Raw genomic sequence first — 23,471 nt, forward strand, 5'->3', positions numbered from 1 at the left:
AGTGTGCCACTAAGGTAAAGTTCCGAATGTTTTGCCCATGTTGTGGGAATAGCATTCGGAGTATAAACTTGCTGGCCCACTCAGGAAAAACATTACCGTCACATCCCACGCACTGCCAGACCATCATGATGAAATAAGAGCAATCAGGGCTCGCAAGAAAACGTTTACGTGTTAACCTTTCCCACGTGCTATTTTAGAGTGGAGCAGTCAAGAAATACTAGGATAGTGTTTCTATGAACCGCCTGCCAAGTACTGAACTGTGATCTGTGGAGCTGTCATGTAGACGAAGATGGCGGTGTTTCATGCCGAGTGCGAAACGAAACTTGCCTGTAGCTTGTAACCAAACTTCATGTTAACTTTCCAGCTTCAACTTAAGGTGAAAGTCGGGTTACGTCGTCGTCGTAGCACCCACATTAGGAACAGCATTAGGCCTATAAGACTTGTGATACTGAAACTTCGCGCTATTGAACATAGAATAGCATTAGTTCATCGCTTAACTGCTATGAGTTTGAGCAAACGAGGAAAATACACTCATTTCTGTTGTGTGTGCGACGTGTGTTGTGTTGGTGAAACCTGCATCGTGACTTTGCATTTTTGCTCACAAATTAATGAGTAGTGCAGGTGACATCGCGCCGTCTGTAGTTCCTACATTCCAGAGTTTATAAGAGGGTCGTACCCCGAAGTGATCATTGATCTTTCATCATTATTATTATTATTATTATTATTATTATTATTATTAAGTACGCTTGCATAAAGTGTAGTGATTGTTTGCAGACAATTATAGCAGTGAAGTGGAAGTAGTAACGTCTAATAAACAGACCTTATTTGAAAAATCATCACTGTTACAGAAAAAGTCATTGATTAACGTTGTTACTAATTTTAAACTTCTTGAGTGATGTAGGTAATTCAAATTTTTAGATAACATTGTAAGAAACTTTCGGAAAAACATAGGCTACATAGTTTGAATACTTAAGATATACAAATTCTGTGTATTTTAGCAAGCGTACCATTCTACTGCAACTCTTTAACAGAAAAGACTCCACACAAATGCCGCCCGTTTCCACTTGACCTAGAACAGATATTTGCCACTGTCGCCTAGCACAAGACTACAGCTTAGACATGACTAGTACTGAAGCACAGCCACGCGTCAGAGGGCGTTTAACTTTATAAAATTTTGTCACACCAGTTCTCACTAACAACACAAGCTCTGCCAGATCTGGGCTGCTGTCTCAGTCGCTGCGCTCTGACGTAACGATCTTCGAGAGGGCGTGTCCTCTAGGCGGCTCTCTCCTGGCTGCGTCTGCAGCGACGGTCTTCAGCTTGCGTCGCCGTCAAGTACCAGCTGTACGCTGGAACCTCACTCCAGTAATATGTAAAGGGGAAATGTTATCAAGGCTCTCGAAAATTTCTTGATACATGTCCTTAAAATTTTTACTAGGTGCTATATATTCGGACAGACAGAAGCTGTAAATATTTTAATACATAAAACATGTAAAGGACAAACATTCTTGGCAGACAATAAGGTCTACACCGATTTACTTCGGATTTTTAGATGACAGTCTAGTAAACATTGAGATCGCATACACTATCTTTTTCAAATAACTATGTACAGGTTTTCTGTTAAAATCGACGGCGTGAAAGAAAGTACTCTGAGGTGGAAGCGTATGATCTCATCTTCTTCCTTACGATTGGTTTTAATGGAAAATAATGTTGCATTTATGGTATATCGGCTTATGACTAGAATACTACTAGAGAATCGTCCAACACAGACAGACAGACAGACAGACAGACAGACAGACAGAGAGAGAGAGAGAGAGAGAGAGAGAGAGAGAGAGCAAGAGCAGTTGCAGGTCTACTAATTTTGTGACCGGCAGGTACCGGACTGCTTTTGCCTATCACGGAGGCGGCAGCAGTGGTGGTGGGCATGAGAGTGTGACGCATCCGACCTATTTTGTTGTTTGGCCGTGAAAAACACACCGAGTGAGGTGGCGCAGTGGTTAGCACGCTGGACTCGCTTTCGGGAGGATGATGGTTCAAACCCACGTCCGGCCATCAAGATTTAGGTTTTCTGTGATTTCTCTAAATCTTCTGCAGGAAAATGCTGGGATGGTTCCTATGAAAGGGCTCCGCCGATTTCCTTCACCATCTTCGACACAATTCGAGCTCGTGCTCCGTCTCTAATGACCTCAATGTCGACGGGAAGTTAACCCAATCTTCTTTCCTTCCTTCCTTAAAAGGAAATAAGTTACCATTATGCAGAGTTTTAGTTTGTTATTCGTGAAGTTGCAAACAAAATATCTCAAACGTAAATGAAGTGTAAAGTTCACTTTCCTCCAAAATCTTCATTGTACGTCCCTTAGCTATTTTGTGCAGAATTTTTAAGGCATTTTCAATTTTTTCTGTTAATGTTCTTCGCTTTTTGCATGAAAGTAAGTTGTGAATTGGTTGAATTCGCAGTGTCTTTTTTTTTAATCTAATTCCGAAATTCCTGCCTGTTATCCGATATAAAGTTTATTTCAGTCGTCACAAGAAAGTTTTCAGACGGCTGCGACGGAAAATGTGGAGACACTGCTTTTTGCTGACAGTATTTTGCCCCTTCAAGTTATTAATTTTGTTTTTGATTTCACGAACAACTTGTTGATCTTTCCATATATTTGGCGTATGTATGGTGTTGTAACATAGATAGGTTTATTTGTAATTTTCTCTGTTCAATGTTACTCCTCTACATATGCCATCCGTTTCTGGTATTTTATGTTATTCGTACGTATTCTGGGGCTGAAGAGATTTCGTTGCTCTATGTATTGTAGCACATCTATTTCATTTTGTATCCCATTGTTAACAAAGGTAAATTTAAAATTTCATTAATCATTGATTTGAAATATGCGTATTTATGCGAATTTGGGTGACAATTTTTATTTATGATAATGTGGGTCATAGTAGCTTTTCTATATATTTGTAATAGGTGGTGACTATTGTAACTTATTTTCAGGTCTAAAAAGTTTCTAGATTACTTTTTTCATAGATGTCATAAAAAGAAGCCTCCTACATAACAGAAATGTTATTGAAACTTGCGAATTAATAAATCTATTGCAACGTACATCATCTCAAAACTGTTCTGAACTTGAGTAAAATTTACACGGTCAGATCGAGTAGCTATGGTAAATTGTATCACATGCACCATAGCAGTCGTGTTTCTGATTAGTTTGGTAGACAAACTCAATTCAAACTGTCCATTTCTAATTATCGATTACACAGATATCTCGATACACTACTACCAGTACACGGAGGTGACAGACATAAAAAACAGCCATCGGCAAGCAAACAAATTGCACCCTAACACAAAATTTACTGTAGGAATGGACAAAAACAAATCAATAAACCACAAATAAGCAACAAGTGCCACTACCAATTCGAAATACATATAAAAGCTACTACGACTGCCATCATAAATAAAATTCTTATAACACGGATTTTTGCAAAACTATGAATATTTCAATTCAACGATTAATAGATTTTTAAATTTATCTCTCGATAATACTGCGATTGAACACGAGATGAAAACGCTACAATAGATAGCCAACGAAATGATTTCAACTCCAAAATAGTCTTAAAATTGTAGGAACATTAGCATGAAGTGTTGCATCTACGAATTGTTATAAATTGGTGTAGCCTGGAAACGCGTTTACGCAGAATACGCGTTTTGGTGTTACTGAAGAGATTGTGGAGCAATATTAGGACCCAAAGTGAGACAAATACATTCAGCGGAATATAAGTGAGAAATGTTCCAGGGGAGCAGCTCCTTGACACCTGTACCGTGGGACAGAGAGAAGCTGACGGCGGCTCCACTGTGCCCTGGGGAACATTCACGAGGGCGCCCTGCGTCCAGTGGAGCCCGGTCAAGGCACCGCGACGGCCAGTGGTTTCAAACCACCCACACCTCTTCATGACGGTCGTGCTTCCCGACGACAGTGGCAAGTTCAGCAGGATAACGCCCCGTGTGACATGGCCGAGTGTGTGGTCGAGTGTTTCGAGGAACAGTGGAGAGTTCCAGCTGACGTGATGCCCCGCCATGTGCCAGATCCGAACCCGACTGAACACATCTGGGATGTAATTGAACGTGGCATCAGAGGTCATCGCCTCTTCCCTGGAATTAATGCGAATGTAGAGACTTGAGTGTGCAGATGTGGTGGCAGCTGTCTGCAGGGACCTGCCGAGCTCTTACTGCTTCCATGCCACCACACGCCTATGGTGTAGAATTGAATGTTAACCGTGCCAAAGGTGGCCATCATGTTTGAAACAGGCAGGCGGATCAGGAAATTTGGTAACAGGTTAATTACAAACCTGTCAATTAGTTCATCAGTTTCTTGGAAAGAAAGCATGTAGGCGACCACTTACTACTTAATACATGCTGCGCGGGATTAGCCGAGCGGTCGGGCGCTGCAGTCTTGGACTGTGCGGCTGGTCCCGGCGGAGGTTCGAGTCCTCCCTCGGGCACGGGTCTGTGTGTTTGTCCTTAGGATAATTTAGGTTAAGTAGTGTGTAAGCTTAGGGACTGATATCCTTAGCAGTTAAGTACCATACGATTTCACACACATTTGAACATTTTTGAATTTAACACATGACTACGCTATTGTCACATTTAAATGAAATTAGCTCGTGTTACAAAACTGAAAATTTGACATCGTCTTTTGTTTTCATAATGTGTTCACCTGACTTCCATAACAAAAAGCTTCCCACGTGTCGAAAATTAGATAACCGGGTCAAGAAAAGAAATTCCGTAAACTGTCCATGTAGTACATTAATAATTTGTAGCTGTAAACAAAAGGTAAACCTAGTGCAACTCTTCAAGAAGTCAGTGACACCAGTCTCATGTGTGGACACTGAATAATTTGAGACGCTGAGCGAGTCGAACGAAATGTGAGAGCAACCATTCGTTCCGTGTGGGACGACGTAAGTGCTCGAGCCGAAGTGCCAACGCTAGAATAATAAATTTTGATCTTTAACGGAGGCCAGGCGCTATTAAACGTACTTAGCAATATTCTATTCTCCTTGCTTCATTAAAAGAGACAATGTGAATACATCTTTATTTCTGGTATCAACAATCCAGGTTATGTACTAAAACATATTTAGATGAAAAACTGACAGATCCCTGCCTGTGACGATGTTTCTAGACTAGCCTATTTAATATTCACAGACCATGCTATTCGCAATTAGTTATACATTTTACACTGGTATAGAATTTAATGATCTGTCGGAACTGAAATGTCTTCCTCGTATTGATGAACTTATTCTGATTTTTACGGAGGACATTGATTTGCGAGGAATAGTTAATAAATTGTATAGAATATGTTACAACTGTAATTTCAAAACTGTGGAGTATAAAGCTAAAACCAAGGCCTAATTGTAGATTAAAAAAACACCCAATACGGAATAAAATTAACAATAACTTAATAGAACAAGTCATACATAATTCATTTATCTAGTCTATGAGATAATGTGCGAATATGGAAGGCACACAATGTAAAGTCAATAAGTTTAGTCGCTTCTGCGGAAAAAAATCAGGAGATACCTTAAAAATAAAAAAGAATTATACATGCTCATAATTAAACTTTTCAGTTACTGTTGTTCTAAAAGCACTCTTGTATGGACGTGCACTGTGGATAGTATACAAGAAGAAAAAATAAATCTCCATAGGACGGATGCGGCATTACCAACAAATGCAACGAGGAGACGGACAAAACTAGAAAACGGAGCGTATGCAGTATAAGAGAAAAATTAGACGAACATGTGAGTGGACTGAATGTCTGCAGGGAATGGGTCCTGAAAAATTCCGAGTAAGATTCAGAAGACCAAGGAGATGATGGGAACAGTAAAGGACCGTAAACAGCCTAAAGCAGGATGTGAAGAAAAGAGAAAACACGAGACGAAGCATTTCTCTTAATATATGTTTTCCTGTTAGCCGATCTCGCTTCCTGTAATCTGTGATAAGCAGGAGGAAGTGGATGTGGAAATTTGTGGTAAGAGCCTGTGGGACCAACCTGTTACGGTCGTTGGTCTCTAAGCTTACACACTACTTAATCTAACTTAAACTAACTTACGCTAAGGGCAACACATACACCTTTGCCCGAGGGAGAACTCGAACTTCCGACAGGGGCAGGCGCGCGAACCGTGGCATGGCGGGCGAGACCGCAGGGCTGAAGTGGATGTTGGCTGGATTGTTGTACGGTAATTGGGGGGGGGGAGGGGGGGGGATGTACATGGCTCAATAGCGCCGAGCCACGTCAGCCACACCGTGAAGGAAGCAGAGAGACTGGCGTGTAAATGATCCACGAAGGCTCAGCACTGCCATCCCATATTTTCAGGTCACTGGTGTAGCCCTCTGAAACATTATTCGAAAAATCTCCTCTGCAGACGTTAGTATTTCACGTTCAACTACACATATAATGATATCAATCAGATTAAATAGTTTTGTAAACGAAACAGAAACATGTATTTCTGAACGATATAGCACATTGGACGAATTTTTAAGGTCTGTTACGTTTCATAATCAGATGGTCTCCAGTTATAGGAGGACCACTTTCCGACTTGGATACCTTACATTTCAGAATTAATGTATATAAGATAACGCTTTCGATAATTTTCATATCCCAAACGTCCGTACCTGCACAACCAGACCATCGAGATCGTTGGAACCATGTCGTGTTACTAAGTATATGTACCGCCACGACTACAACACAAGCTATCGCTACATTTCCTTATCTTTAGAGCGAGATACACTGACGTAATGTCGGCAGAAATGCTCGACATTCAGTGTTGTTGGTGTAACATGAAGATGCAGATTAATAGGAAGTTAATGCAAACACGTGACATCGAGGCAGTCATTTTTCGTTTTATTGTTGACGGATATTACGGTGACACAGATTGTGAATTCGTAACAATAACATTCGCAGTGCAAATGAAAAGACATTTTTAGGAATTGGATCACTAAGAATTGAAGGAGGCGTTTTGCAACACTCCCCTTGCGTTAGCAAGACCGGTCACATAACCTATCGGTGACAGAACGTCTGAACCCGGCGAGGTTGACGGTGCAGAGACGCACGACCGTAGTGTCTGACTGAAGATACCCGAGTTACACAGACTTGCGTCTTGCAGATGACGATGTCCCCTCTGCACAGTAGAAGCGCTCAGGACCTGGATGAATTGTTGTAACGGTGTAGAACGACTTGAGATGTAACAAGAGTTAGTGGTTGAATAAGAGTGCGCATGTTTCTCCGTAGGGATGCTTTTTTTAACTTTAGTAATTCCTCTTGCGGTGGTTTACAAAAAACGTTTACACAATCACTTATCCATCTGCCACGAATGTTAATTACAATGATCTTTCACTGACGTATTGCGCTAAAGTCATTTAGCAAACTCTAAACAGAGCCACAGTTTAACTGACAGGCGTATTCCACCGTGATCAGTGGCATCTCAGTCCACAGCACATCCACAGGAAATTCCTCACTGCAGTGTGCTCGTACTTTCAGTGACAGCTTTCAGGTGTGCTCAACATAACTGAAGTCGACCACAGAGTCGTCGTGATTTATGCAACTGACAGTCAGAAAGTAAAAATTTTTTTGAAGTGTACTAAATGTCGTCCATCATGAAGGTAGGATACGGTTGGGAGGTTGAATACTGAAGTTGGGTTTTCTCGTTGGTGTACTAGATTCGTAGGTGTTCCAGGAAATGGTGTCGAAAAAATAAATAGGTAACCTTTCTCCTCCACAGTTATTTCATCTTTCTCGCCCGAGATTTGTGGACACTGGGGTGTCAGTGGTCCAAACTTCCCTTCTGCAGCATACTTGTTTAAGTCGATACTCTGATACTGTTAGACGTGAAATATTTTCAGACATTTTTAGAATTATTTACCGCATGACTTCCATTGTAAATATAAAGACGATGTCACTTTTGCTCGTTTTAAAATCAAAGAAAAAATTATTGGAAATAAAATAACAAAGGATAATACAGAACGAAAATGTTGAGAAGCACAATACATTCATTCACTACTTCATGGACTTGCTTTGGGGAAAGACTGAGTATTGTAGGGGAGGGGGCGTTAGGCATATTTATAAACAACACAGACGTAGGTGGGATGGGGTGCGATGGGATGGGATGTCGAGATAAGGGTAGGTAGACGTTATGTACTAGGAGTCAAAAATCGAATGGGGAAAGGAACTGGGAAAGAAGGTATGAAGAAAAGAGTCATGTTGGTTGTGAAGTCTGAAGAACGGAGCAGATTCAGTTACGTCAGTGACAGGCAGGTGAGGGCCAATCACTGCTCTCCCTTAATGTTTCCCTCGACGAGCTGGTGGTGACGGTAGGCCTCCGATGTGACTATAAAGTTCAGTGCCCCCATGTGTTGTCACTGATCCACTGGTAACGTTGGCAGATGTCGGAAGAGCCATCGTAAGTGGTCACCTGTAGGTTTGTCCATAGTACAGTAATAACCGTAGCTGGTCTGAGATGGGCTGGTGGCAGTGGTCGGCGCCCTGCATGTTGTCGGTCTCCCATTAGTAGTGGCAGGTCTCACGTGTTGTCCTCGAGATGTTGGTAATTTGTTGGTGGGCTGAGACGGGCCCGTCGTACCCCGTGCCCCGAATACTGTCCAGGGTCCACCGGTCGAAGCAGCGGTACACCTCCGGCGACACGAGCTGCGTGGCGCGGCCCACGGCGCCCTCCCTGACGAACGCAGCCCGACGCCCGGCCTCAGCCTCCGGACGACGGCGCCGTAGCTGGTGGCCCGGTCGTCCCTCGTGCTGCCGAAGCCCAGGTGCTGCTCCAGCTGCCGCACCTGCTGTTCCGTCACACTCCTGCCCATGCAGGCGGCCACCTTGCGGATCATGGCGCCCAAGTCCTGCAATGAAACCACCAGCTGCATCGTACAGGAGGAATACCACTGAACGTCAGTTCAATCCTGTAAATTCCGAGAGCAGACAAGTGTGGAAACTACGTCAGTAGCAGCTTGACAGCACATGGATCCGAGCTGCTGATTAGAACAAGATACATAGAAATGGATAATACATTTTATGTTAGATGATTGTAGCAGCGACACCGTTTAGGATAGGGAAGTTAGATTTGGTGCAATATTTCGAAGCACACCAGTTACAGCCAGGTGTGGGCTGGAATGCAGTAAGGTACACTGAGCAGCAGTTGCGAAGTGGAATGGAGGCCACAGGGCCGTCCAACCGTTGAAAAGAGTTAACGCAGCGGCTCGCATGACAGAAGGGGCCCACTGGTGCAATCTGGGCGTGGGGCATACCTGACTCGGAGTGATGCGTTAGCGAAACAGAGGCGCGCAGTCGAGTATAAATAGGTGTTGTTTTCTAACGAGATTCATTCGAGTGTGGAAGCTCTCCTGGATGGCGGCGCGTGTCACACTGCTGGGCTACACGCAGCAACAGATGGGGCGACAGCATCCCAGTTCGTGGCGGGTCGTTGGTTCGACCCTCTGAGGCCGACGCAGGGTCCGCAGCCAGCCACGGTGGGCCACTCTTTGGGTCGCTACCGCGGGCAGTCGTTTCGTCTCCCGACACACGCCGGAGAGTTACAAGTCGAAGACTGCAGGTTCGGACGCCGGATCACGGGCGGTCGTTGCCGCCGCGTTCCCAGCTACGCCAGTGTTGCGTTTCACAGGCAGCTCGGGGTACTTCCTCAGCAATGCAGGCCCTGTGACGCGGACCGAGGTGAACGAAGGTCTGTAGTGGAAGCGAATAAATCATTTGAAAAGCTCGGCCACGCTTTAATGCGCCACATTCTGACACCATTCATTACATGATGATCATTTTGGCATTGTCCTTGATAATGGGAGAGAGGCTTCAGAAAAATCAACACACTTTCATAGTATTTTTATCTAGAAAAATCATTCCTCAAGGAAGGATGAAACAATGTTTAAAACCATTAACAGAAAGAGGAAAGAAACATATGTATAAGGAAGCAAGAAAGAACATCAAAAATACAAATCCAATAGAAGAATGCTCGGATTTAAAAGATCGCAAGACCATGATGTAGTCTTTCTCTCCTATTGTTAAACCTCTACATCGAAGAATCAATCAAAGGCAAAGAAAGTTCGTATAAAATTCGGGGTAAAACGATGTAACTGATAAAATTGGCTGACGACTTATCGGTCATCTGTGAAAGTGAAGAAATTTGACACCAGGACTGTAAGAAACATAATAGACGAGGTAAAGGAAAATAACCTTGTTGGACGAACAAGTAAAAACATAACAGGAGCACTAATGCAGCAAATAAGGCATTCCCTGTCGTGCTAAATCAAACACTAACCTTGAGAATTTCCTAAACGTGTACGTCTGGGGGCACAATACTGGATGGGAGACGCAGTGAGACAGAAAACAGGGAAAGAATAAGATGGAAGCGTTTCAGATGATGGGTTCCAGAAGCAGGCCGAAAATGAAGTATACTATACGGAGATGCAGAGAGTAGATATTGCAGACGAACTCAGATACTGAAATATGTTTCGTAAATAATGGACATCACTGGGTGGAAGCTCTATTCTAAGAGGCTGCCACAGCCGAGAAAGTAGTGGCGACCTGCGTCACTAAACGAATCAGAAACTGACGACGACCTCTCATTCCACCCGCCACCCTCCGCCCGCTCTCCCCCCCCCCCCCCCCGCCCCCCTCCCACACCTCCGAAACAGAAACCACCCTGCTATCATCCCAGATAATATGTTTACGGTTAACGAGAAACACTCACTGTGGTACGAGAGGTGGTAGGCAGCCAGGTGGGGAGCGAAAAGGTACAGTCAGAACAAAACAATATTTTGACATCAGTTTGTTAAAAAGAATTACAAAATCATTCAGATGTCGTTTTCTTTGTTTTTCGGCTTTTTTTCGCAGTTGCAGATACACCAGTCGTATAGGTTAAGTATGGTGTTTTGCAACTGTTACAGCTTCAAAAGACTGTATTTAACTTACACAACCTGAAATCTTACAATGAGAAACTACGCCAATAAGGTGGTCACTGACAGCGAAACATTTTAAAGTTTCAAAAACCTGCAGCACAAGTAGTTAGCGAGTAGAGATAACGAACAACGAAATTCGAGAAATGAGGAAGCGAAGGCTTTTACACTCTCGCTTCAAAAGAGAAAGGGAAAATTACTACATGCAAAAATTAATAAAAATTTGTGCGTCTGTAAAAAGATCGGTACATGAAGCTTACAAGTACTGCCACCGTCATATCTCAGCGATAGATCTCACGGAGAAACCGAGAAAATTTTGGTCCTGTGTAAAATGGCTAACTGATCTAAGGCTTCCACGCAGTCACTCGATGTCCCGTCTGGTGTGGCAGTGGAAGACAGCAAAACGAAACTCAAAGCTTCAACTGTCGCCTTTAAGAAACCTTTAACGCAAGAGACCCGCACTCTCCCACGGGCTCCTGTATGGACGGCAGAGTGACAACCATCGCTGGTGTAGAGAAACAGCTGAAAGAGTTGAAAGCAAATACGTCGCCACTTCTGGATGGAGTCCCGATTCCGTTTTGCAGACACTACTCACCAAATCGCAAGTAATTACTTTTTTTTGTACAAAAAATCACGAAGTGAACTGTTTGATAATCTATAACTAACAAAACTGTATCGTTATAGATTCCACTGATGATGCCTTAGAACAGGAGAAGGCGAAACGCGTATGGGATAAATAATGTAACTAGTACCAGGAAAAGGCAGTTTTATTTGCAAAACAAGTACTGTGCAGCATTGGCCTTTACTTGCATTTATCGCGAACCTCTCGTCCAGTGCAAAGTACCACACGACTGGAAAAACAGAGCACGTGACTGCTGTGGAGAAGAAGGGTGAAAGAAACGACGGGCGAAACTACAAGTATCTTTAACATCGGTATGCTACAGAAGTCTTCAACACATTCCCAGTTCGAACACAATAAATTTCCTTGAGAGCGAAAAGCTTCGGTCCACAAATCAGCACGGCCTAAGAAAGCTTCGCTCGTGCGAAACTCAGCTCGCCCTTTTCTCACACTTGAGACGCTGCGAACCCTGGATAAACGGCAGACGGGCAGATTCCACACTCCTACTTTTGCGTGAAGCATTCGACGTGGTGCCACACTGCAGACTGTTAGCGGAGATAGGATGCGGAAGACGTTCCCAGGCACGTCAGTGCTAGAGGACTTCTTAAGTAACAGAAGGCAGCAGACGCGGGCTGCTAGATCTGTTACCCGTAGGTCCGAACAACACGCGAGTATTAAGGAGGTGCTTCGTGAACTCAAATGGGACTCACTGCAGGGAAGGAGACGGTCTTTCGGAGGAGCACTATTGAGAAATTTTGAAGAACTGGCATTTGATGCTGACTGAAAAAAGATTCTACAGCCGCCAACGTTTATTTCGTGTAAGAACCATGAAGATAATATTGGAGACATTAGGCTTCGTATGGAGAGATATAGATAGTCGTTTTTCCCTCGCTCTGTTTGCGAGTTGACAAGAACCGGAAATGAGTGGTGGTGGTACAGAGCACCGTCAGCCACGTACCGCATCATACGGTGTCTTTCGGAGTGTGTGTAAATGTAGATGTAGATGCCGTATGAGATGTACATGTGGAACAACCACCAAGTGAAAGGGCTTAAGGCCAAATCGTTAGCCGAGCACTGGCATACACTCCTGGAAATGGAAAAAAGAACACATTGACACCGGTGTGTCAGACCCACCATACTTGCTCCGGACACTGCGAGAGGGTTGTACAAGCAATGATCACACGCACGGCACAGCGGACACACCAGGAACCGCGGTGTTGGCCGTCGAATGGCGCTAGCTGCGCAGCATTTGTGCACCGCCGCCGTCAGTGTCAGCCAGTTTGCCGTGGCATACGGAGCTCCATCGCAGTCTTTAACACTGGTAGCATGCCGCGACAGCGTGGACGTCAACCGTATGTGCAGTTGACGGACTTTGAGCGAGGCCGTATAGTGGGCATGCAGGAGGCCGGGTGGACGTACCGCCGAATTGCTCAACACGTGGGGCGTGAGGTCTCCACAGTACATCGATGTTGTCGCCAGTGGTCGGCGGAAGGTGCACGTGCCCGTCGACCTGGGACCGGACCGCAGCGACGCACGGATGCACGCCAAGACCGTAGGATCCTACGCAGTGCCGTAGGGGACCGCACCGCCACTTCCCAGCAAATTAGGGACACTGTTGCTCCTGGGGTATCGGCGAGGACCATTCGCAACCGTCTCCATGAAGCTGGGATACGGTCCCGCACACCGTTAGGCCGTCTTCCACTCACGCCCCAACATCGTGCAGGCCGCCTCCAGTGGTGTCGCGACAGGCGTGAATGGAGGGACGAATGGAGACGTGTCGTCTTCAGCGATGAGAGTCGCTTCTGCCTTGGTGCCAATGATGGTCGTATGCGTGTTTGGCACCGTGAAGGTGAGCGCCACAATCAGGACTGCATACGACCGAGGCACACAGGGCCAACACCCGGCATCATGGTGTCGGAAGCGATCTCCTACACTGGCCGTACACCACTGGTGATCGTCGAGGGGACACTGAATAGTGCACGGTACATCCAAACCGTCAGCGAACCCATCGTTCTACCATTCCTAGACCGGGAAGGGAACTTGCTGTTCCAACAGGACAATGCACGTCCGCATGTATCCCGTGCCACCCAACGTGCTCTAGAAGGTGTAATTCAACTACCCTGGCCAGCAAGATCTCCGGATCTGTCCCCCATTGAGTATGTTTGGGACTGGATGAAGCGTCGTCTCACGCGGTCTGCACGTCCAGCACGAACGCTGGTCCAACTGAGGCGCCAGGTGGAAATGGCATGGCAAGCCGTTCCACAGGACTACATCCAGCATCTCTACGATCGTCTCCATGGGAGAATAGCAGCCTGCATTGCTGCGAAAGGTGGATATACACTGTACTAGTGCCGACATTGTGCATGCTCTGTTGCCTGTGTCTATGTGCCTGTGGTTCTGTCAGTGTGATCATGTGATGTATCTGACCCCAGGAATGTGTCAATAAAGTTTCCCCTTCCTGGGACAATGAATTCACGGTGTTCTTATTTCAATTGCCAGGAGTGTATATCCCACCTGCGGTTGTCACGCAAGCACTCTTGCGGCTCACCATTCTCTGGTTTCCCACCAACGACCCAAAGACAAACGTGGCGCAAATTCAGTCGAAATTAACCAAGACGTGCGTGTGCACGGCACAGAATGACGATGATTGGCTTGTGGGGCGCCTAACTGCCCAGTCATCAGCGCCCGTAGAAAGTCCCAAGTTTTACATAGTCCAATTTTTATTTATTTATTTATTTTTTTTTTTTTGCACAATCTAATCTAGCCACAGTCACAGATGAGGATGATGATGATGAAGAAATGAGCACAACACAAACACTCGGTCCCCGGGCAGAGAAAATCTCCAACCCGGCCGGGAATCGAACCCAGGACCCCGTGATCCAGAGGCAGTAACGCACGGTACAATATACAAGCGAGGGTTGGACGACTAAGAGGTAAATACAAGCAGCAGCGGTGAGGTTATTGAGGAAAGTGTAGATCGCTACAGGGAAATGTCCCTAAGTAAACATACTGCCACGTAGCGAAAAATTAGAGTAATTATCATAAGTTATTGCCATTAATTTGAACAGTTTGTTTACGTAAGGGCTATAAAAATTAGGCTAGCGCAATTAGGCGGTTTGTTTACTTCAGAGATCGAAGCATTGTCACAAAATAGGTACAGAAAGACTGCTCCTCTGTACCCAGATAATTTCATGCAGATGTGTCTCTATCTCAGACATACTTTTAGAATACACTAATGCGGTTGGCAACGCAGTCTACCAACACTAGAAAATGGTAAGGGGAGGTCTGTTCTAACATTCAACATCTCGCAGCACACCAAGTAAGGGAGTGCATGTGGCACTCAGCTCCCCAGCTGTTTGCCTTGTGCTATGTGCCCCGCAGCAGCTGGCACAACTCAGTCGCACTGCTTCCGTTCGCTTTCACTCTAATACACAGCTCTTACGCTAGTTATCTATCCACAGGAATTTCAGATCAAAAACGCTACTTGGCGCAATGTGAGATGATGCTGCAAACACACAGAAAAATGACACAATACCGAAGACAAATATCCTGCAACCACTTAAAACTCGGGTTACTAAATTATCTTAATTGCACAATATTGAGGTATGCTGTCACCCATCAAAAAAAAACCATGCTCTGTCACACACACACACACACACACACACACACACACACACACACACACTTATATACACACACACACACTTATATACACACAGCACGCTTATGCCCAATGGAATGACTAAACATAAGCAGGGGCTCTAGTACATTCAGTTAAACAATTAACGTTCTAAAAGCTCACAAGATTTGGTAAATATGGTTTGTTAAAGACCACCATTCAGAGATCATGGCAGTGAGCTGCAGCAATATTTTACACACTTCCATTAAAACAGAGTCTGCCTACCAGAGATGATGAACTAATGGCATTCATTTGCAAGAAATTGCAAGGCAGTGAATCTATATCACGGGCCTGCAAATTTAGTCGTTTAAGGAACCCAGATAGAATAAAACTGAACTTGCAAAACAAAAATATCACCAATCAAGATAACTGCATGGGATATGTATCCAGCCGATATCCATTACCCAGACTTGCGAACACAGTGAGCGATGTATATTCCTTAAACTGACACATGCTCAGTTTCACTGGAAGAGTGCCAACATTTTCAGATTGCTGTTTGACCTAACGACCAGTGCACTTAGGACCTGGTCTAAATATTCTCTAAACTCTAATCAGCAGGCTCCTAAGACAGAGAAGCACGGTCGATTTGTACAGTACGCTATGACAAACATACAATTCTGAAATGACCTCAAAATAGGCAGAAGCTGGTAACCACGAAATGATCGAGAATTAGGAGAATTGAAGAAACCTTCCTTCCTTTAGACATGCAGTAAGCACTTCTGGAAACAGTTTTACACATTAATGTTCAGCAGAGCACCAACGTTTTGTCCCCAAAATAATTCGAACTCGGACACAGTAAGTGGAATACTACCAGCGCCAATGAAACACAGTTTCACTGCGCTGTAGGAAAATATAGTCCTTGATGGAGGCGGACACGAACTCCCCATCTCTTAAATAGTAGGACGAACGCTGAGAACACGGCGTCACCATTCCATGCCAATATCATCAGGCCAACACCGTCGCAGGCTACCACTCACCCCTCCCCCTCCACTTCCTCCATCCCTCCCTCCCTCCCTCCCTCCCTCCCACCCACCCTCCTTATCACTCTCTCTCTCTCTCTCTCTCTCTCTCTCTCTCTCTCATAGACACTCACGCGACACCGACATGAGGAAACTTCCCCGGCCAGGTTGAAAGTCAAAGTCCAGCTCTCTCGTTCCGTGCTTTCGCCGCGCTTAAACTTCGGCCATGGTGTATCTTTGCGCCAGAAGTCGACAGCGGAGAGAAATCGCTAGGTACGCACGTGTCAGTAAGGACAACATCAGACGAATTAGGGGGCGCACAGCCATTAAGACAGCCATTCCTCCTGCGCTCCGTAGGTAACAGAACAGCAAGAAGTCTTAATAACTGGGACAATGGGACAGACCTGCCAAGCACTTGCAGATTATAGACGTATACGTCGATGTAGCATTGCGGTGCTCAAAGCAATCATCTACTTGATAACAAATGACTTTCTTGTAATAGTGTTTTAAATGTCTCTAGTGGCTACATGTTAAAAACTATATTGCACGTAGGATTATCCTAAATTGGATATGTGTTACTAGATCCAAAAGTATCTTACTACATTTAGGAAATTATCATGTCTAGTGTCTATCGATTACAAAGTATTATGGGTCCTATCTTAACATTTACGTAGTGAATTTCATTTGCCTCGCTGTCCCTATCTGCCATTTATTTAATAGTGGAACACGCTGTTTACCTTATTTTTTGATTTTGTCTTTCACTCATCTTCTTGTTACAAGTTGCTAATCCATTTCGTTATATCAACATGTTTCGACACTGCTGTAGGATTTTTAACCGGCGACGCGACACTTCAACACAACAAACCTTACTGAAAACTTACACCGGCTGGCAATGTCTCTAGTGGCTACATCTTAAAAACTACTGTCTGTTGGACGTAAGATTATCCTATATTTGGATATGTGTTACTAGATCCAAAAATTCCTAACTACATTTAGGAAATTATCATGTCTAGTGTCTATCGATTACAAAGTATTATCGGTCCTATCTTAACATTTACGTAGTGAATTTCATTTGCCTCGCTGTCCCTATCTGCCATTTATTTAATAGTGGGGCACGCTGTTTACCTTATTTTTTGATGTTGTCTTTCACTCATCTTATTGTTACAAGTTGCTAATCCATTTCGTTATATCAACATGTTTCGACACTGCTGTAGGATTTTTAACCGGCGACGCGACACTTCAACACAAGAAACCTTACTGAAAACCATGCGTTTTGGAGAAATGTTTAACGTGCCGTATCACTTAAAGTGCACGTTTCCCTGGTACGCAGCTATGAACAGTGAAACCAGCAGATAGGGGATGTGAGCTTCACAAATACTTAAATCAACACGACGGACGATCGGATTGTTTCTGTCAGCCAGTCAGCACAGAACACGTGACCTCAAGGAAACATCATTGTTTCGTTGCGCCAACACACAAATGCCGCAGATAAAAGCATTGACTAGGTTATTATCTGACGTCGTCCACACTTAACTCCTCGTTTATTAGGTAAATTTGTTACAAATACGCCTCTCCTTGTGTCAGCTCAGCCCAAGTCCACCAGAAAGAAAAACTGCATCTCCGTCTGCAATTTTCGTTTTTGTTGGGACAAGTTTTCTATCCACGGCACCACTCCCATACATATGTGCCACAGGCACTCGAGCCCCGGACCCTTAGCTTGAAAGCCTGGTGCTCTACCGGCTGAGCCGTCCAGGCTCACGCTCGAGGACAGTGGTACAAGTGCACGGGGTGCAAGTGATCCACGCTTCACTGCTGGCTTACGGCTCCAATGGCGACTTCAGAATGGCAGAGGGTACGTCCCGTTGTACCAGTTGTTTCTGCTATCTTGCGTTCCATCCACGTACGGAGTGGAGGAAGAATGAGTGAGTGAGTGCCCCTGTGCCTGCTGTAGCTAATCTAACCTCTTCCTCGCGATCGCCGTGTGAGCGATACGTCGGGGACTGCAGCGCATTCCTCGAGTCTTCAATTTGAGTCGGTTTTTGTCGCATGGTGTATTGGTTAGTACTGTGGGCTTTGAATCCAGGCGACCTTGCGACGTGTTTTGCAATAGTTTCTGGAAATGTGGCCGTGGTGTTTGTTGAATAATGGCGCACGCTGAATTTTAGCTAGGACCATGTAGTGTAAACCGTCGCTAGCTGTTATTGTACTAGTGTATAGGTTGTCGGCGATATAAATACAAACATTCGAAAGCAGAAACTAATAGACTACACTACATACAGCATAGAGTGAACTTCATGGTATCGCTGATAACAATTTTATTTGTTATACTTTCGCTCTTTTTCCTTTGCACCTCTTTTGCCGGCAGATTCCAATTCAGTTGAAGGATAGAAACAACAATAAGTAATTGTTGTTTCGAGAAAAAGGACTGTTTCTGGCAATGAGAATTTGCAGAAAATAAATGCGTGGTCTAATGACTGGCAGTCATCTGCCGATATTAGTAAGTATAACACACTGCGTATAACAAGGCGAAAATCCCCATTAAAGTACGAGTACAAAATAAATGCCCAGTCTTTGGAAGCGGTAACACCCGCCAACTATCTGGGTGTGACTATTCGAAATGATCTCAAATGGAATGATCAGATTACGCAAGTGATGGGTAAGGCGAACTCTGGATTGCGGTTTATTGGTAGAATCCTGAAGCGATGCAGTCCTTCAACAAAGAAAATAGCTTACAATATCTTAGTTCGTCTGTGTGGGACCCTTAGCAGTTTGATTCAAGAGATTGAGAAGGTCCAAAGAAGAGTAGCAAGAGTCGTGAGTGGTACATTTAGCCGTCGTGAGAGCGTCACCAATCTCATAGCAAGTTTGAAGTGGGACAGACTTACAGATCGGCGGAGAGCTAAACGGAACTGGCTGCACACTCAGTTCCGAAACCCGATCTTCGCCGAGGATGTAGAGCATATATCATTACCACCAACTTTCAAATCGCGCTATCATCACCATTCAAAGATATAGAAATTAGAGCTCATACTGAGGCGTTGAGACAGTCGTTTTTCCCTCGCGCGAAGCGTGAGTGGAACACAGACGGGGAAATGTGAGTTTGGCGTGAACTGTGCCCTCTGCACACACCGCTTCGTTGCTAGCGTAGATGTAGATGTAGATGTCGAATTGTCTGATTCTCCGCTGTTTTATATGATGCAACTCGAGAGAAAATGTTAAACGAATCTGAAGTATATAGCCAGACGTACTGCTTATTGGTTCTGTGTGGATCTCATTCTCGCGACATAGTTGACGCACTGAACAACGCCAAGTAAGAGACAGGTATCGCTGCACACCGTACTTTTAAAGCGCGGGGCGCCCACAGTTGAATTTCTGGTTTCAGAAGCTGCAGAGAGACAACTACGCGCGGCCCACGGCCATTTCTCAGTGTGCGTTCGAGACGCCCAACACGACTGCCTCCGTGAAGGATCGCGGGCTGCTGGTGGAGGTCTTTCAGCAGAACGGCGAGTGTGGGCCAGCAGCCCTGCGGAAGAAAGAAGCCACTGGTTCGGTGTCTGCCGAGGGTCTGGAGAAAATGATCACAAAATTCAAAGAGACAGGTTCTGCTGAAGCGCAGTGTGGCAGAGGGAGGGAAGCAGTTCGAGGGGTCGAGCGGTGGTGTGCGAAGGTCCACTATACGCGCCGAATTTCCCGAACGCTGGACATGCCTCCGAGCACAGTGCATAAAGTCCTACGAAACTCTCTGCATCTCTATCCGTACAAAATCACCCACGTTCAGGAGTTGCTTCCAGCTGACCCGCAATCAAGACAAACGTTCGCTCTGGAATTTCTTGCTCACATGCAAGTTGACAGTGAGTGGCCAGGGAACATACTGTGGAAGGGCGAAGCCCATTTCCATCTACAAGGACCAAGGACACGTGAATACGCGGAAGTGCAGAATATGGGCAACGGGAAATCCGAATACGCATCTACCGGTGCCACTTCAATCTGCAGAGGCGACTGTGTGGTGCTGGTTTGACGGCATCGCTTATCGCAGGGCAGCATTTTCTCAAAGAGATTAGTCCTGCGGGTCCTGTTACCTGTACCGTGACCGGTACACTTTATGAGAGTGTTTCGCGCACCAACGTCATTCCAAGTCTTTAACAGCGTGGATGTGTGGGTGGGACCATTTTTAAGCAAGGTGGCGCTCATTCACACATTGCACGGCCAGCGAAGCGGCTGCCGCAGAGACATTTCGGAAATGCTTTAATTATCAGCCGTCATTTCCCTACATCCTGGCCATCCAGTTCACCTGCTCTTAATCCGTGTCAGCTCCGGCTGTTGGGTTACGTGAAAGACGTTGTCTTCAGTGCTCCAGTTACGAACGTTGCTCAAGTGAAGGCACGCATTGCGTCACGCAATCTGAACGCGACCCCTGAGACGTTCTGATCTGTTGGGGAACGTGGCGTTTCTCGACTTCAGCTTGCGGCAGCAAATGCTGGAATGCATACTGAACATGCGCCAGTCTGACGACAACTAGAAATCGATTTGCTTTTGCTATTTAAGCGGTTTTTGACCTCAGGAAAATCAAAAACCGATTTTTCCCGTCAGATGTGGTACGACCAAGCGGTGTTGGATGGGCTTACCAACAAACAGCGGCCGGCACGACTGTTGACTGATTAACTTGTGCAGTGATCTACATTGAGCAGTACGGATGGTGTAATATGCAACTCAAACCACAGCCGTCGTATCGTGATTTGTATGTCATTTGTAGCAAACCTCATTTACCTTAAGACGCTTACAGTGACATCTATTGGTAAAGTTTTGTTACTTCTTTACACCATGACGTTTCCCCCTGCGTTAATAATATGCTGTTCAAATTTGATATCATTCTGAGCGGTGGTTCTCTTCCTATGGCGTTTTGAAACTAGAATTTTAGTTACGGACTCACTTCATTCCAAGTCAACTAATTACGGGAAAGGAATACCAACAGTCGTTTTAGGATGTTACTGCATGTCACCCCTTCTCACCCCCACTCCAACCACTACGGGTGGTACAGTTATCTTATTGCCACAGTATTCTTATACAAGTAATGACTCATGAACATACAAAAATTTGGTTGACACAGTTCCAGTCCTTTCTGAGTTCTGATTCTATGTATCTGATTTTCGAGTCCACCCTCAGCCATAGGGCTGGTAGGGGTGTGTTATTGTCACAATGATTTTTTTCAAAGAAAAAGCGATGGGTGTGCCAAGTTTGGTACAAATTCCTTCAGATGTCGCAGAGTTACGCTGACACGACGCAGTGCTGGCGCGCCCTTCTACCCCCGAACTCTAGGGGTGAAACGTCTTCGGGACCGTCAGCCATGACACTAGCGACCCTGAAAATTATGAATTCGATATTAATATCGATCGTTATCGAATATTCCTATGCCACGTTTCCTGCCCCACACTTCATCTCATGCGATGGTAGCGGCATATCACCCCCCCCCCCCTTTCCCCGGCAAATTATTATTATTTTTACACAGGTAATGAGTAGCGTATGTGCAAAATTTCAATGTTTGGGCTCCAACGTTCACGAACTGACCTTCTACGTCACCTCGTTTGACCCCCTCGCCCCTTCCCTACGACAGGTATGTGGTTATTACCTCTCGAGAGTTCGAAGTTTCGTTGAAATCCACATGATGTGTAGGTGGAGACGTGGAACACAAATGATTTCTGCGACTCTAGGGGCAGCAGGATACGAGACGGCAACAGTGATGACATGTCTGCAGTGGGCAGCTAATCTACAGTAAGGGACACCTGACGAGATAAATGAAGATGAAAACGCTGCATGAAAACAGGAAGCGATACAGAAATATTTATGTTGCACAGCGGAGGAGGAAGTTTGAAAGCAAACTTGAAAACAAATTTGAAAAAATAAAAAGAATTACGTCTATCTTCATACATACATTGATGCATGTACGAATTCCACAAGCCACCTTCTACCATTATTACCCAATCCTCCACCTGTTCCACTTGTAAGTGGAGGAAAAGGAAAACGAATGTTTATACGCTTCCATACCACAAATACTACTTCTGCATTGCTTCGGGAAAAGATCGTCGCCTTCCTCCAGTAATGTATATTTCAGTTTACGCAGCTTCTCCGTAATACTCTCGTACTGACGGAACCAACTGGTAAAAAAACGTAGCAGCCCGCCTCTGAAATGGTTAGTTCAAAGGGTTCTTTTAATCCAGTCTGGTGGGTATCGCAGACTCGAGCAGTACTCAAGGCTCGCTGGTACCGGTCTGTCCTACACGTGGTGTGCTGGACGGATGAGCTAGACTTTCCTAACTTCTCCTTCCCTTCTACCGACATTACGCGCTCGTTCCACTGCACGTCGCTTTGCAAACATTACTGGTAGATATTTAATAGAAAGCACTGTATCAAGCAACATGCTACTAGCTATGTATTTGAGCGCTACACCATTATTTTTCCGTCTCACCTCTATTACTTTATATCTTTCTACACCTGGAGCGAACTGCGTTTCATCACACCAGAAAGAAATTCTGTCTAAGCCATCCTGCTTCCTCCTACAGTCTCTCAACCACGACACTTTCCCATACGCTACAGCATCGTCGGCCAAGACTCCCGGCGAGCTGACCACCGCACCCGTCAGTTTTTTAGGAGTACTGAGAAGGGAAAGCTGTCCCATCAGACATCCCTGCAGCACTACACACGAAACTCTTGTCTCTGATGGATACTCTCCGTGAGTTATATCGCTCTACGTTGTATCCCTTAACAAGTCTTCGAGACACATAAGTGCAAATCTATTCTGTGTACTCGGACCACTAACAGGGACCTAAACGGGACTGCGGTAGAACTACACCTGAAACGAGTTTAGCTCTCACCATTACAACAGAGGGCAGACACCAGACACGCTGATATTAGAATTCAAGCTGAGTAGAAGCCAATCTCTAAAAGACTCGATAAAATCTACACAATTCCGATAAAAACTCTAAATGCCACGAGGAAAATACAAGAGTAAAATCTAGCTACAGTGATGAGGAAATAAAATAACATTACTCTGCGAGTCGAAAGCTGAAACCAGAATGGAAGGGACTCTCGCAGTTGCATACTAGATACGTACTGAACTGTCGAATTTCTTCGAGGAAACTATTAGAAAAGCTATTATCACGCTCTAACTTTTATAAAAGACGTAGAAGTATCCCAGTATACTGTAATGCTTTTATAAAACGTCTTTTATAATCGACATTTGACGAAGATATCTGATAGTGT

The sequence above is a fragment of the Schistocerca nitens genome, chromosome 10, assembly GCF_023898315.1.
Source record: "Schistocerca nitens isolate TAMUIC-IGC-003100 chromosome 10, iqSchNite1.1, whole genome shotgun sequence".
NCBI classification, from domain to species: Eukaryota; Metazoa; Arthropoda; class Insecta; order Orthoptera; family Acrididae; genus Schistocerca; species Schistocerca nitens.